At 41.2% G+C, this 14,980-nt stretch overlaps 1 long non-coding RNA gene across 1 annotated transcript; it reads left to right on the top strand.

Annotated features, from left to right (window-relative positions):
• The first annotated feature begins 7,770 nt into the window (after positions 1–7,770).
• LOC125292592 lies at positions 7,771–9,368 on the top strand. The gene is made up of 3 exons (XR_007193230.1): positions 7,771–7,855; positions 8,850–8,996; positions 9,229–9,368. It is a non-coding gene; the product is annotated as an uncharacterized LOC125292592 (long non-coding RNA).
• The last annotated feature ends 5,612 nt before the right edge of the window (positions 9,369–14,980 follow it).

Genomic DNA, 14,980 nt, shown 5'->3' with positions numbered 1-14,980 from the left:
CGGCAGGCGCTTCATTAAATTTCGGCTGTAGCGGCTTAGACGGGTATTGTTGTCCATCTACATAAACGGCTAGGAATTCCAGATCATAATGTTTAAACGCATAAGGATTTTTTGTGTATGATCCAGTATGGGCATCATTATCGACCATTGCTAATATGATGGATTTTGGTAACGCCCCCAGAAATAGGTTTTCCTGATTAGCCACCCGCATTACCAGCGGGTATTGAAAAAATTTTTAGACATACTCTATCAATAGGGTATTTAGCAGTGGTGGACTGCAATGCTTGAGCATGACCCAGTCTCACAGCCGGAGATACAGAAACTTTCTTCACAAAAAGACTTGCTGAAAGAATGTTGATTTTGTATGCTACAGCATCACTGCGCATTAAACAGAATTCATCCTTCGCTCTAGTTAGTCTTATTTTGATATCAATCCCGTTTAACATCAATTTTTCTTGAAAAAATATGTCGCTGTGGATTGGAGCTAACAATTCTACAACATTACTCGATTCAGAAAATGCAGCTCTCTTTGTGAGACCTTCGTTGGCCCCTCCAGGATCCCCGACATCCATATGGCCTGCTGTATCTTTGTAAAACAGCCCCGCAGAGAAAATGGTCTCCAGGGCCTCACGGTCATAATTCAATAGACAATCTATAATACAGCGGTATGGATAGGTGTTTGAGCTCTGCGATATGAGCCGATCCCCCAGTGTTATGTCGACCTGAGAGAAGATTGAGCCGCCAGGGTAGTTTATCAAACCCACAGGCGCCCCCGCTGGTAGGTCCGCCCCGTTGGGTAAGGTGATTTTTAACCTTGTATACAGTAGCGAATTATTCAAATCAATATAGTCTTGACCATTTCCCGCGACAAAAAACTCCAGGGGTCCTGTGTCTGACAGAGCTGATATGGGGGGTATCTCAACATAGGTGTTTTTCTCTATAGCCGTTTGAGTCATAGGCACTGTAAAAAGATCCAACTCAGATTTGACACACTCCGCCGACATGCCGTGTATCAGAGCCATGGTTAGAATATGGATTTACGCCTCTTTTTAGCAGGTCTACTCCCCCGGTGTTTACTCTGAGCCTTCCTTTTCGACACTGATCTTTTCTTAGCCTTTACATTGTTTTTCTTTGTGTATCTTCCTCTTCTCACACCTGGCGGTCGTTTCATGTGTCTACGTTGCATTACTAACACCCCCGACCCCTCTTGACTGTTGTGGGCTTGCATGACGTTGCTCACCACATCACTGATTGATATTTTTAGCTGCGGCTTTTTTTAATGCGGTTTAAGCGATTCCAATACCCCCTACGCAATAGAGGCATAGCCATTCTGTACAGACCTTTTAGGAGCGACCCCAAGCCGAATCCACCATACATGACAGGGCCCCCAGCGAACCCATCAATATGGCCACCCGCCTGGTTTTGATAATATGTAACATAACGATGTGGGTCCGCGTAGGGATTAAATTCTTTCATTTTTAAATTCTTGGAAGTTGTTTTACCGGTCTGAAATGGAGTTTTGTAATCACTTTGCCGTACTTGAATGACACGTTGTGGTTTTGATCACTTTTCACCTCTATGGTAATGTCGTCAATGTGTGATTTAGACACACGTGCGTAGTGTGGTTTGGTCTCCCCCGTTATTTCTACACACCGCAGGAGTGGTACATAATAGTCACCTACAACTTGGTGGTCTATAATGTCTGTATAGACAAACAATGTATATTCCCCGCCATACAAATCAGCAATGTGGGGGGCGTATCTACCGACGCTCCCGGGGGGTACCGCGAATGGAATCATATCTTCAAAACCTAGAATCCTGGCTAGCTTCCCACGGAATGTTAGCGAAACATCACATTCGGATGATGTCACACGGACTTTGTGAAGTAGTTCATCATAGGTAAACTGTATATGAGACCCGACACTATTGATTTCTGCTATGATATCAGCAATGCTATTGTAGAAAGCTTCACGAAGTTCACCAACAATAAGGATGTTACTAGCTGTATCGGTAATTGTGAATTTTGAATGTTTTTTGTGAAACGGAACCCATGTTTTGGGGTACATGAACTCAATTAAAGCGACCTCCCAAGCCCCCCTTAGTGTTAGTGTTTTTGCCAGTTTAGTTCGGTAGTTGGATATTCTGTTGTCAGGATAAATATCGCGGCACGCATTGCTTGGTAAAGTCACATAAAACCCTTCGTCCTCCATGATGTCACCGGTGTGAATAAGGATATGTATGTTGTGTTGTGATTTAAGACATTTTTTAAGCATCAACCACCTCTTTTCTTGGGGGACCCATGAGTTAAATTTTGATGGCCAACCTAACCATTTTACCAATACCATACGCGTCCTACCTACTCTTTTGCTTTCCAAAATCTTTTCCACTTTGAATGCCTTATCCCTGTTTATGAGGATTTTCTGCAACTCCTCTTCATAAAAGGTACCTTCTAACATGTCTCCATCATAGTCTTTCAACCTGTAAACAGGTGGGTTTCGATGTACACACTCTGCTATGGTGAAAAACTCACGTGTGTAGTTCTCCTCATACCCCTTTGTGAATGCACCTCTGACCTTAGATACTCTAACAAGATCTCCTATTTTGTATTTGAACACAGATTTTTTGGCAGCTCCCGTCTTTACACCATACAGGTTTTTAAAGACCACATTTTCATTTTCTTTTGTCACATCCACAGGTCTCATTTTGATACTACGATGGTAACTGTTATTATAAGATGATACCATATCAGGTAAGACGTCACAGTAAGCGTTTAGAGTTGGCGGCTGTTAGATAACGCCACATTCTTGATTTAATAGTTCTGTTGAATCGCTCCACGACACTAGCTTTTAATTCACTCCCAGTGGCGAAATGATGAATATTGTTTTTATTCACGATCCTCTGGAAATGCTGGTTAAAAAATTCTTTCCCACGGTCAGTTTGCAACTTCTGGGGTATACGACCCTCTTCTATGATTGATTCAAAAGCAGCGGCAACCGCCATCCCTGATTTGTTTTTTAAAATACGCACCCATGCATATTTGCTAAAGACATCTATACACGTCAGCATATATTTAGCATGGTCATTCTCCGTGGAGTATATGGACATGTCAACCAGATCCGCTTGAAATTGCCTGTTGATACCATACACAATCACCCTATTCCTTTTGTAGTTGACACGCATAGGTTTATGAAGTGTGTACGCATCCTCCCCTGATAACCATTCAGCAACATCCTTATCGGTCAGATGTATCCCTGTTTTTTTAAAGGCAGCTTCTTTTAATCTAGTTATACCCCCATATGAACCCTCACTTGAAGGTGTGTAGTAGATTGTATTTAGAACCTCCTCCATGACACCCTCCATACAGCTAATGACACACCACGATGTGCATTCACAATCTTTTATTTGGCAAGCAGGCTTACATATCCATCATGGGTAGAGAATCAAGGTAGTTTAAAAATTTAACACACACATCAAAGTCCTTAGCAACCAGAAATTCCACTAGGCTATTCACAACCTCATAGACATCCACAGACTCATTCATACTTTGCTTGATGACACATACATCAGTTACATATGTACAAAGAGCTACGATATGCCCTATCTTGAAAAACCCTTGCCGAATCATACGCATGTTCTCTAAAATTCCATGCACTGTTACATGATACGCCTTGTTAACGGAGGATCCCATATTCAGTAGATCGGACCATTCTTCAGACAATGATCTAGCAAGCGTCATTTGATTTTTTAAGGCTTTAAAACGATGGTAAGGTACAGCAATATCAGTTGCATAACATGTAGATTCGTCTGCTATGACATTACACAGTAAGGCTGTTAGCTCATATTTCACACGCTCTTTTGGCGGGCCTGAACCACAGCACCAATTCCCCATTACAGTTAATTGTCCCAATATGTCAGAGTTTCAAGAATAATGTCTGTATCACAATCCTTTATGTGATTTTCCTTGAAAGTGTGTAAATACCCACAGATGTATGGTTCCCCTGTTAATTAAGTAGATCGATAGCTTCTACAGACCCCCAAATTTTTTTTGGGGATGGGTCTGATAGCCGTAATGTCCCAATAGATGATTCACGCTTTGCAGTAGTGGTCTTTTGTATAGCCGATGTTTTATATCCTCAACATTTGTTTGGAAGTAGTACGCATCTGGTTCAAAGAGGCAAGAATGTTGAATCTGGCTGGGGTGGCTTACTTGACATCCAAAACAGTCCTCCTGTAACTTCTGCGTGATGATGTGTTGCAGTGTAATACACACACAGGCCTTGATAAGTCCAAGAGGTAGCTCTGCCAAACAACCAACAAGGTCTTCACCAGTAGCTTTAGAAGTCCCGGTTCCATCTGCTGATGATACAGGGTTTAATGACACACCAATCTCTAAGTCTTCTGAACAATCCATCATGCCCACCCCACCACAGGTATTTTGAAAGTATACACACGTATCAGTCATCTTAACATCTGTTGAAGGCATCACGACAGTTCTGAACGTCTCGATGATCCGGCTGGTGTGATCGTATACAACCACTAACCATTCATGGGGTGTAGTCTGGAGGGCGGCGACTTCTCCGCTACCCAATCATGTGTGACCTCTCCTTTATCTTCAGAGTCGTTTTTGTTACCGGTAGGAGGTACACCCACAGGGGCGTCATCATCCACAAGATGGCATTCTCTAACATCCTCTTTATCATCCGTCAAAGTTAGCTTCGCAAATCTCTCACACAAGTAATCCACGTCATAATGTATCATTTCTTGTTCAATTACTGATTCCTCTTGATGAAACATACTTCTTGAACTTTGATCCACACCATCAGGCCGAACAAGCGCTTCAGTCATTTCAACTTCATCCACATATAGAGACATTGTATGATGTTCACAACAGCTCTGAGAGTAAAGGAACCCTTCGTATGAAAACCTCTTTTTAAGCTTCATGAACGAGGGGGCGCTGATTCCGGAGCGGCTTCTTCACAATGGTTGGCCAGTTCCAGATCATCTTGGCACGTCTGGAAGAGACATGCCTTGACGCCCTGGTATCTTTCCAAACCAGCACTCCATTTGAACAATCTATCAACCTTTTTGAAAACATCACTTAGAACATGCCGGTCTTTCCACAGATACTCCACTTTAGCTGTATATGCGAATTCATTCAATTCTTTTTCATTATAATATGTAGGTCTTCTGTATGCACTGCTAGACAGGCGAATGAAATCCTGCGGACAGTTAGCATACATGTGGTAAGACTTGACATAGGCTGGACTATTCCATGATGCTGTGTAGCGACTGTCCATAGCAGGCTGTACAATATCCTTCCAAGAGTCCCTAAACATCACCCAATCTGCATCACAAAATGAAATGTGCGCCTTGTCGTCTGAAAACGCCAAATCCGGAGATGTCAATGCATATAGCTTCACACTGCGATCTTCCTTGTCAAAAACATAGCCTCCGATGCGCCCATCGTTCAACAACCATTGGTATTCCACGCCATCATTAGGTTTACTCAGAAAATTAACAAAAGTTTCAGGTCTCCTCCTTTGCGGTGCATAAGTCATTTCAGGATTCGATAGCTTAGCGCTAACAGGGGTGAGTGTGATCCGTCTCTTTGATTTTGCCGATTCAATCATGTCAGCCATGGTAAGTTCTGTTCAAAATCACTGCTAACAATGATAGCCATACATCGCCCACAGCATTTATAATCTCAATCCTAGAGACACGCCGGGGCAAAACACACCCACTACAAAAGGGTTTATAGATAACCAGGTGTCTGCATACAGACGTCACTACTCATAAACAGGTCTTTTACAATCTTATTAGCACTAGTGCACGTAGGTAGTAGGCAGACCCCCGACATGAAAGGGGTCTCAAACAACACACTCAGAGACATGCCCGGACAAAACACCATCCCTACAAAGTAGGATGCATTGCATACCATTGAAGCCCTGCAGCGAAATAGCTCAGTTGGGGAGAGGCGTTAGATTGAAAATCTAAAGATCCCTGGTTAATCCCGGCAACTCCATTTTCTTTCTTTTTTTTTTTTTTTTTTTTGTATTTAGCCCATTTACCACTAAACATATACAACTCTTACAAAGTTTATCTGATTCCCCATTATCCACAAAACACACATGGGGGTTTGGGGGCCAATATGGACGCCCAGGGGTTTGACACCAGTCACATGACTGTCACATGACACTACATCCAATATGGATGCCAAGGGGCGGGCATTGTTTGACACCAGACACATGACTGTCACATGACTTTACATCCAATATGGCTGCCCAGGGTTTGACACCAGTCACATGACTGTCACATGACTCACAAAACAATAAAACAATAACAAACACTAATTTGCATAAAAAAGGGGGCGTGGTGACAACCACATGGCTAATTTCAGGATAATTACATAAAAAACATGAGGTCTGTGGTTATGACGTGATTTATGAAGCGTTTCAGGGGGCGGGGCTTATTTTGACAGATCAGTTCAGGATAAATGTACTACTTGAGCGATTACCAGCTCGTTTTTTTGTAACAGAGATAGCTGTTTATTGTCCCTAGGTTTACAGAAACACCTATTCATATTAATACGTAGCCTATGGAGTGCTGCCGACCACTGTTCATTACATGGCCCAGAATGCCTTGTATGTCTTTACAACAAAACAACACAGTAAAACCTAAATGCCCATAAACATATGCATTTGCATACTTGTAACATTTTTAATAATACTCTCCCATCATGATATTTAACAATAATGAAAAATGTAATTTCAATACCGTCAATGTGAAAACAACTCTATTATGTAAGCTATATATAGCTACTGTTCTCCTTGCTAATGCAGTTTGTAAGTCCATACTATCCCATGGCAGAGCAAGGATTTCATGAGTGGGCAAGATTGCCCAGAGGCATTGAGCATACTTGGAACATTGTGATAGAAAGTGAATGGTGAGAGTTACCAAATACCTGTGGGTGGTTTGCAAAATGATGGAAACTTTTGGAATATTTCTTTTTTTTTTTTTTTTAGCTTATGCACCCTCACATTGGAGTCCCCAGTTCATATACAAAATTTGGTATCGATATGTGACAGTGTTCCTGAGATATGGACGACTTCCTGTTTCGGAGCTTCGCCGCCGATTTCGTTTGGCTGTGACGGGCAAACGCTTTCGAAAATCAAAAATCCTTCCGGTAACTTTTGTGAGGCTTGGTCCAAGGATAATGTACGTCAAGTTTCATGGCGTTCGGATCAAATTTGTGACCTGTAAAAATTTAGTTTCGCTTTCTGTTCAATCCAATATGGCGGACGAACGGCACGCCCACCTGACGTCATCTTCACGACCAACTTACACCGGTACTGAGCGGACGTTTTAAAGTTGGAACGGTGTCTCTGTCTCAAAGGGCCTAGGCGCTAGGGCTGACAAAAAATTAGGGAGACGGGAAAAATAATAATAATAAAACTTAAAGGGGTGATAGAATGATGATATAGGGTATTTTGTGCTGGTCCTTAAGGTCTCTGAATAGGGTGTGTAACATTGGTTGGGCTGAAAATGGCATATGTGCTGTTCTATGGCCCTAATGCAAGCCTGGTTAAAAGCCCTAGAATGAAACGAGAGGTTTTCTTCCTTTTATGGTATGCTCATGAATATTTAGATGACCTGCGTGCTGATTGGTTGGTTTACAACGAGCGAAGCTCTGGAGCAAAGACGCAAACATGGCCGACAGCACTCACTGAAACAGCCAAGGTGGAAATACTATGGAGACATAGGTGCTGAACAGCATATTTGAGCCTGAATCAGAGGAAGAATCTGAAATAGAGGAGTAACCAGTCGCCCATAGATTGGAAATGACTACTTCAGAGTGGTAAGTTTTGTCATTTACTTGAGTTTGCCACACGAGCCCAGTTAGCTAGCTGTAATACTCGCCGCGTTAGTGTCGTAGACTAAGCTAAACATTGTATTAGGTTCGTTTTTAGCATTGTAAGCAACAGAAGTTATTAATTTGCACACAAAGAAATGTTTTACAACTTGTACCCTTGTGCAATTTTTGTCAAGATGTCCAGTTAGAAGCTAGCTGAAAAGTTTGTAGCCCGTTGTGGGCAGTTCAGGCTATGCTGTAGTGAAAGGAGTGCTGCTTGCAAGGAAAGTACTCGTTTTAGTCATATATATTCTCCTGGTGAATAGGTCATCTGATTAGGAGTTACATACATTATTGTAGTGGTAATATGCGATCTTACAACAGGACGTCCAGTTAGCTGGGCAGGAGCTCTGTGCAGTTCGTAGGCTATAATGTTATGGCTGAAGTGAAACGAGTAGCCTACTGCTCGCCTTAATGAAAATATTACGTTTGTGTCAGTAGGTCTAATGTACTCGTGTAACTACTATCCTGCTGATTAAGTCATCTGATTATCGAGATTTTTACGTTCTTTCCATGTAGTAACGTATGATCTTACAACGGGACGTCCAGTTAGCTGGGCAAGAGCTCTGTGCAGTTTGTAGCCTATGGCTGAAGTGAAACGAGGTCAACGAAAATATTACTAGGCCAATTTGTGTCAATTCAAAAACACTTATTTATCCCCAAGGGGCAATTTACATAGTAGGCTACAATGGAGTAGAGTACAATGATCAAAAATCCTATAAATATCACTGTTTAAAATACAGTAGGTACAGTCAGTGTAATGTAATCTTGTAACTATCCTGCTGACATCTGATTGAGATTATTACCTTCTTTCCATGTAGTAGCCTAATATGTTAGCTTACAACTCTGGTAACTAAAACTGGAGACATTTGCTACTTTGTACTACCTGCTCATTCAACATTACGAAATAACAGCAGGGAAATTATGTTTGTTTTTACAGGTTATTAAAAGAATGACCCAGGTTCCTGAGGAGCTGACCTGAATGACCGTCATGGCCTCAATCCGTTGTGCCTCTATATTCTTTGCAAAATGCAATGAATATTTACAGAGCTGACCATGGCCGTTTGAGAATCAGAGGAATGGAAAGGTGAGGACAATCTGATACAAGTGTTAGCAGTTACAATATACAGTATAAATAAAATATTTTTAACCAATACACATTCATTATTGGTTCAGCATATTGCAAAAACAGTTTGATCAACACCACAAAATGATAAACTTTTTTTTTTTTTCAACAATCGTCCAGTGATACTCTGATGTAAAATAGAAAAAAATAAATAGAAATTTTTTTTTGCTTTTCCACCCTGTTCTCGTTGCAGGCAATGAAGTGACTTGGCCTACAGGTCTTTTGTGAGCAGGAGCTGGGGTTTCCTTAGAAGAAGCGTCCGTGTCATGATCCCCTTGTTTGTGGTGCTACGCATATGGAGGGAGCTTCCGGATACTTCAGGGTAGTACGTTGGATTCAGACCCCTTTTCGACTGAACCGTGACACATGTTCAGCAACAGCATCCTCCATGGAAGGTCTGTCAAGCTGAGCACACAAGTCCTGGGGCACAGGAATCCGCTGGACGGCATCCCAATAAGGAAGAGGGTCTTTGATGATCTCGAGGACAAGAAAGAGGACTTATATTGGATACTGTAATACAGTGCATTGTAGGCTGTATACTGTACAATAAACAAATTGTATGGCCCTGAACATTGTGCTTTGTTTACAGTACTGATGATGATTTTGACACCAGAAGCATCAGGTCTAAGACAGCCTGTTGTGTGTGAATCGAATCGAATGTTCTTTTTAGTGCCTATACTGTTGCACATTTTGATTTGTTGTTTGTAATAAAAACATATATTTTATTAAACTTACAAATTGTTTGGCAAGTGTGTACATAGTTTCTCCTTGGCTGTCTTCTGTTGTGGGGGACTCCGCAATCTCATTGAAGTGCATGGCTGCTAGATAAAACCTAAACCAAACAACAGAAATGTTGTAACACAAGTGAAAGTCAATTTTGCATGCACACACCAAGCTGTTAACTCACAGCAAAAGCATTTGCTAATATTCTAAGCCCCGCAAGATGCCACACTTGGAGCATCTGTTTGGCTTTGTTCTTGTAATGTTCTAAAATAAGAACGTGCAAATAAATCCATTGTATCTAGACAACACGGTTTTCAACATATCGACTAGATATCATTTGAATTGATAACGTGAAGTTGTTTCAACTTCTGACGTCAAAAACGTATGTGTTATATGGGTATTGGTTATATTACAGCTTAGCAACCAAACTATCGTGTTACTCAGCTTCAGTTAGCTATCTTGCTGAGAACATAACCTGTCAGAGATCTCGACAAACATGCCTAGTAAAATGTAGGTTAACATGACAACACAGGTTTTAACCGAATGACACACAGGAAAATTAAATAGCCTTGCCAATGAACTAAATCACACATACTTGCTAGATACACGTTAGCATGCCTAATAACTGCTTAGCGACAAAATAATACTTACAGCATGCGGTCGGAACAACCCCTCGTTTCAGTAACAGCAGCTTAGCAAATCCTGCTTAACTGTACAAGATTTTGAAAACTGCCTTCGGTGAAATGTTTTACAAATTAATAACGGAGTGTCGAACTTTGCAGGGATCTTCTGGTAGAAAAACATTATCCATGCCCCTCGAACTTTTTAATCCTTGAGAAGACTATGGAAAGTCTCAGCTTTCTTTGTAGCCAAGTTTCAGCCTGGAACACTGCATTTACGACCGTGGCTCATTTTCGATATCCTTGAAGAACTGTCTGCTTTATAATTCCTGTGGAAGTAAACGAGCAGGCAGCTAAACTAGTGTTTGTCTCATCTTCGCTCTCCATTCACGTTCCTGGGCTCAGAACACCAGTGGGCTGGTCTGTATGTAAATTTTGAGGCTTTTGAGGCTTTGCAAGCACACTTCCACACTAGACTGCATTTCCGGCAGGAACTGCGAAAGTGTGCTTGCCCTGGTCCGGTCACCAACGTGAGCAGACAGTGGCATACGCTATGCTGAACCTGGCTTGATCCAGGCATTCTAACAGTGCTTTCAGTGTTGGAGCAGTGGCAATACCTCTAAAGCTCTAGGAGAGGGCTATTCAACTATTGGCTTGTGGGGTGAATGCGGTTCGTTGGATTTTACCTGTGGCCTGCCTTCGAATTTAGCTTCTATGACTAAGATCAAATCAATAAAATAAAACAACAGCAGTGATTGGCTGCAAAAATAAATAATGTCACGCGTCTTGCACCTCTCAAACTGGGCTATCAGGTAACTTAGAGAAGAATTGAAATTATGAAATATGACCAAGGCATTAAAATGCTGCTTGTTTGTCAGGATACTTTTTCACTGATTTATTTTAAAAATATGAGCTATGAGTGTGAATGTTATATATTCCATCCCATAATTCTGTTTTACTGGTGTATTTGACAAATAATCTATATGGATTTGCTCTATAATAACCTTATGTCTGTTTAGGATTGTTTTGAGAGCCTATTGATGTATCTCAGAATAAAGTAATGTCCACAGCATTAGTTGCCAGCACACTTAATAAAACTTAAGAACAATAAGTGTAGCCTAGAAATCTAGACGCACCCTAGCGGCGGCAAATTAATTTGCTCAGCCTGTACGTCTAGTATCGAACCATAGGGATTTCTATTGGCTTAGCACCGTGGATGTTCTCCAATCACAGCTCTCTATTTTGTTAGAGAGTCTTAAAGGCGGGCTTAACAGGATAACGACAGTCCTTCACTGTGAACAACAAGGAAGGTGGCTATGGCGAACGAAGAAGAGCGGTTGTTTGAATCGGCGTTATGCCAACTTTGGAGGAGTTGGACTTGTGCTTTTCTTTGAAAGTTGAGCAACACAATGCACTTAAGTCATTACTTTAGAAGAAGGATGTATTTGCCGCTTTGCCGACCGGATACGGATATGGTCGTAAGCGCTGGCCTATTGCATGCCTAGGCAGTTTGAAAGACAATTCTCTGCCCGCCCCTTGGATTAAGCGAGGTGAATGATTCGATGCCAGACTATACATCTTAATGATATAGGATGGCCCCGCCAGCTTGCTTTGCAAGCACACTTAATAATAATAACTAGATTTGCGGTTCCGAAGAACTGCAAGAGTGGGTTTGATCAGGGGCATGGAACTCGCCCTCATCCAAGGATTCCAACGGTACCTCATTTATGAAAATCGGGCACACGGATCAAAAGTTATCTGCATTAACGCAACATCCAATAAGCTAAAACGCATAAATATCGTGGTTGCTATGCTGGTTACTAGGGCAATCATGCTGGTTGATATGGTGGTCACTAGGTTAGAAGGCCAGCGCCTCCTGAGAGGCCTGAAGGGTCAGTTCTGAGGTTGTTGGCTGCTGGAACCGAAAAATGGACTGCATTTTCTTAAAAGACAATGTGACTGAAGTGCGGGCAAAGTTTGCACAGAAATGTACGATTTTTCCCCCCCTCATCGACCTTGTCATAAAACTTGTTTAAATGATCACACAACGCCTCCTTGCTGCTTTGTCGTCTACATCAGCCTTTCTCAAACTTCTTTGACCTGAGGCCCAGTCAAGGCATACTTTGGGGTCATAGGGCCCACCTACATGAACCCACCCCGTCCTCCCACCCCCCATCAAATTGTAATGATATCACAATTATTATTATTTTTATACTATATTGCTATACATGCACTTCAAAACAGTCAATGTTTAAAGTGCTAAGATTGTTCACAAAAGTTTGTGAAAGCATGCACATCAGAGTACTGCTTTACTAATGTAAAATATAAATTAGGCCTACAATAGTTTCATTGTTTTTGCATTGTTGCATGATGCTTGCATGAGAAATACTTCTCAAAACATAAGCAATTATATGGGTGCCGTTGTTTTGGGATGTTTCCCTCATGCAAGCACCATACACTGATAGAGAGTGTATATATATGCTATTGAATTACATTTCATTTGAATGCCTGAATGTAAGAATTCAGGAAACACAATACCAGCTTTTAACATTTCTGTTGTTTACTAGTTTATGTAAATCACATAACACATGAACTGTTTACATACTACTGATAGCCCATTACTGTACACAATAATACTGTGCCCATTCATTAACATATATTAAACATCAGGCGTCTTGTTTACACATTTAAACCATATTTGCACTTCAATTTCGACTCCAAATTGTAGTAACTACATCTACTAAGTCTAAGGAAGATAACCAGGTAGTCTTTTTCAAAGATTACGCCGATTTTATGAGAACGCCAGCCCTCAGAAAAGCAGTAACTATTCTTTCATTCACTTCCTTTTTCTAGCTTCATAAAAATCGCGGTTGTTCTGTTTACACATTAAAACCATATTTACACTTCAATTTAAGCCTCCAAATTGTAGTAACTACATCTACGAAGTCTAAGGAAGATAACCATGTAGTCTGTTCAAAGATAAGATAAATTTTGACAGAACTACAGACCTCGTAAAAGTAGTACCTAAAATGACTCCATTCACTTCATTGCAAAATCGCGGTTGGGCTGTTTACACATTAAAACCATACTAACAATTTACATTTCGACTCCACATCGTTGTAACACTGATTGGCTGATTAAGTTTTTTACGATTTCCACGCATTTTTTAACGCTTGTCAGCTCAAAAAAAGCAGTGGCTATTGCTAACGATTCATTTTCAATGCTTAGCATGTTAGCTAACATTAATAGGTTTGTATATGTGCTAACGCTTACTTGAACGTTCCCTATTGTGGCTTGTGGGGTAGAATCTAACTCAGGGGCGGGCAAACTTTTTGGCTCAAGGGCCACATTGGGTTTTGAAAATTGCCCGGCGGGCCGCACAACAACCCCCCCACCCCCGACACACACATAAAAAAAATACATTTTTTATAGCCTATAATTTAGTATGAAAAGTATTTGTTTTTTAAAATGTGAATTGCTTAAAATACTGCTAATTTTATGCTGTTTAACAAATGTATAAATTGTGCACTGTCGCTTTAAGACAGTCGCTTTAATTCACATTTATTTCTCAATGATCTTCTGCCTGCTCATATGGCTAGTGCTGTACCCCACGGCTGGGCCCTCTCACAGTTTTTAAATGGTCAGTAGTGGGAACTGCTGTTTCCTTCATGATTTCCCTTTTAAAAGTTTCTTATAAGAAGGACATATCACTTATCAACAATGACAAGCCAGAACCTGCGGCTCTCTCTCTCCTCTCGGAGTGCAGACGCTGCTCCCAATTAAATGGATCGATAATGTTCACGCTAGATCTGCTGCAAAGGAGATAACTAAGAGTTAACATGATGTTATCTCTATTTAACATGATGTTTTGACATTGACATTGTAAACGCTCTCTAAGGAGAGAGAAAAAGCAGTTTGCAGTAAAGCTAACCAACGTCGCCTCTATCGCGAGGAAAAAAAAATAGCGAGCAGCCTGATAACCAAATGAAATGCTCAGCGGGCGAATGAAAAGAGCTTGGCGGGGCGGATTCGCCCAAGGGCCGCCAGTTTGCCCACCCCTGATCTAACTTGTTGACACGCGTTAACATTACTGTTGTTTACTACTTTATGTAAATCACATGACTATAATAAACTGTAACTTACTGAGAGCTAAGGTAATTCTGATTCAGACTGCCAAGTAATATCCAAACAGTGTGATGAATGGCCATCACGCAAAGCATATGACAACAGCAAATAGCTAACGCTTACTTTTAGCCTAACTTACTTATCGCTGACGTTGACCCGGTTACGCTCATAAGTTAGAGAGTTCTGTTTTCCCAAGATAGGCTCGCCTGTACATGTGAACGTGACATGAAGAGACATGAGACACCCAGAATGCATTGCAACACACCGGCCATGAAGGGACTCATCGTTAGGGTCGGCGGCTTTAAATAGCATATAGAACCTATAGTAATTAAACGTTGTCTGTAAGCTCCACAGATCGTGGCAAGACAATTGAATTGATTGTGGACTTCTTGCCGGGCAATGATGAGTAACTTAACTTGAATAGTAGTGTTGCGTGGATGTGCATGATATCTGAATGAATGTGTGTTTCTCAATGTT

This window comes from Alosa alosa, chromosome 3 (genome assembly GCF_017589495.1).
Source record: "Alosa alosa isolate M-15738 ecotype Scorff River chromosome 3, AALO_Geno_1.1, whole genome shotgun sequence".
In the NCBI taxonomy this organism is placed as follows: domain Eukaryota; kingdom Metazoa; phylum Chordata; class Actinopteri; order Clupeiformes; family Clupeidae; genus Alosa; species Alosa alosa.
The sequence above is the reverse complement of the archived record's forward strand: the minus strand, read 5'-3'. Positions and strand labels throughout refer to the sequence as shown.